Below are 2,500 nucleotides of genomic sequence, written 5' to 3'. Positions count from 1 at the left end.
TTAAACTTCACATTGAGGAAAAAATTGACCTGAATTAGGCTATGTATTTATTGATTACTGGACATATAAGTCTGTATGAGGAAGTGGCAAATATCTTTAGAATCTTTTAGACGATTGCTTTAGTACTTTCTAGGGATGTTTCTGACTATCATTTGCATTTCATTTAGAAGAAAACTAATCTGAAAACATAAATCAAGGTAAGTATGATTTTCATTTGTACTTACTGATTGTTTTGAACTATTAGCATTTATCATCGATGCAATGAAACGTGTCTAAGTCAATCTTCGATCAATTTCGTATTGTTCATTCAACCGTTAATTGGTTAGTAATAACCACAAGGAGTCAAAGTCCTCATTACATTTGCTATTCGGTTCCCGGGAGGCTTACTCATAAAAACCGCATATTCCCCTAAACGCATTCCAAAAGCTGAAAAGCCTCCAGTACAAAGCATTGCAATCACTTCTCTTTTGAGGGAATTTAGAATATCCTCATTAACGTTATTGAAATTTCACGATTTTAATCTCGAGAAAAAATAATAAACCGACCGGGCCCTTTTCTTCGACCCCGAATAATAAGTGGGTCGTGTGTCGAGAGCCCCATCACTCTGTGCAAGCTGCTCCTGGGCGCACAATTTTATGCTCGAGTGGGGCTGATGGTAGCTACGCCCGCACCCCCATCCCCCTCCGCCCCCGCCCGCTTGTACCCTTTCCTCGGGGCTTTTCGTGGGCTACTTTGACTCTACCTGATTTAGCTTCTTGATGTTCTTTTTGGCTAGTTTGGTGTGATATCCCGGCTGGTTTGGCTTAATTCTCGGGCTATTTTGGCATTGCTTTCTGTGTTTGTTTGTTTTTTTTTTGTTTTGTTTTTTTAAGTTCTGGCTATCTTTGTGTCCTTGTTATGCCTTATACTTCTTTTGTTTGCTCTCGTATTTGGGAATCGTATTCCCTTTCTTCACACATAGTTATTTCATCCGGACCATAACATTCGATAAATACTTCTACAAAGCAAGACGTAGTTATTAGTTTATCATCTCACTTCGACCTCTTTCTCCTGACCTAATCTATCCTAACTTATCCTCAACTCATCTATTTTACCTAATCTAATCTAAGGTATCCTAACCTAACTTAACCTGATTGTTATCCCATACAGCGTACGTTCTCTTCCCAATTTTAACTCCGTTAACTGTTATGCTGTAGTTTTAGTAAGTATAAACTCCAGTTTCTATATGCTTTAGCCAGTTAGAAATTTATAAGGGAAACAGTTTACAGATCTTGTGATTTAGAAGTATTAATTGATTCTATACATCTATAGACAGTCGTTATAACATCAGGCTGTAGAATACAATTCATGCTATGTCGACCCATCGTGCTCTATGTTCTAGGGTTAACTTGCATGTCCTCAACCTACGGCTAGAATACGTGTTCTCCGAACAAAGCCGTTCATGTTTTCTAATCTACCTATTCCAGATATACTCCTGGCGTTTTAATGTGCATTGGCTTCGAGGCATGTCTCTGCATTCCCTTTGCTGAGTGTTCTTATATCTATTATCTTTACTATTTCTTTCTTTGTATATTCATATTATGAATAGTATGCGTGTTTCTCTCCAGCTGGAGTTTATATTGCAAACGAGATCACGACTGTAATGGATTCTGTTTTGTGAACTAATTTACAAATGAAAAGAAAATAGCATTTGTGATGGATATACGCGATAGACATTTATTGAAAAAATAAAATCAAACATTTATTCGACCCTATTAAGAGTACTGACTCTTAAACAGTGAATGCAGACTAAAACAACAAAAAAGATATTGGTAGGTGAATAAAGAGACAAAAATCTCTTCCTTTTCCTCTGAACGTGATCCGGATTTCTACACTTGCAATTTTGTTTTCTCGTAAAATGTTATTCCAAAGATATTTTCACTTGTACAGGGATTTTTGTGCCCGATCCGTTTATAGAGTAAAGAGTTACTCATTCCGGTTCTGCCCAGGCAAAAGTAATGTATGCATAGGCAAACGTCCTGTCAATTAAATGTATAGACACACACTTAGACAAACAAACAAATGGACGAAGACTAAGATGTAGTTATTATCAGTCTTTCCTTTCTTCGGACCTGGCGATCAAACTACCATGCATCTCGGGTGATACATTGCATTCCTTTGAAAACCTTCATGACAACCCACACTTTGTTCAAGGCATTAGGCACAATAACCTACATAACAGAACTAATCACTATCAAGAGGCATTAAAACTTATCACTGCTCTCTTACGAAAGTCTCAAGGAAAACTGGTCCTCACAGTTGGACAACATTAAGACGATTTCCCCATCTATGGATCCGCTTGTTTGCATCCCACATTCCTGACCCCGCCTGACCTCCCGACACCAGGTGGGTGGGGCAGCCTTCAGGAGTCGAGCATATATGGTAGTGAATAACAATGCTCTTCTATGTTCCGCTCGACCTTACGTTCACCCAATCACAAGGTTGTGATTTGCAGACCAAC

Source organism: Penaeus japonicus, unplaced genomic scaffold, assembly GCF_977035675.1.
Source record: "Penaeus japonicus unplaced genomic scaffold, GWHDUDI00000001_assembly GWHDUDI00000011, whole genome shotgun sequence".
Classification (NCBI taxonomy): domain Eukaryota; kingdom Metazoa; phylum Arthropoda; class Malacostraca; order Decapoda; family Penaeidae; genus Penaeus; species Penaeus japonicus.
Note: the sequence above shows the minus strand (reverse complement) of the source record.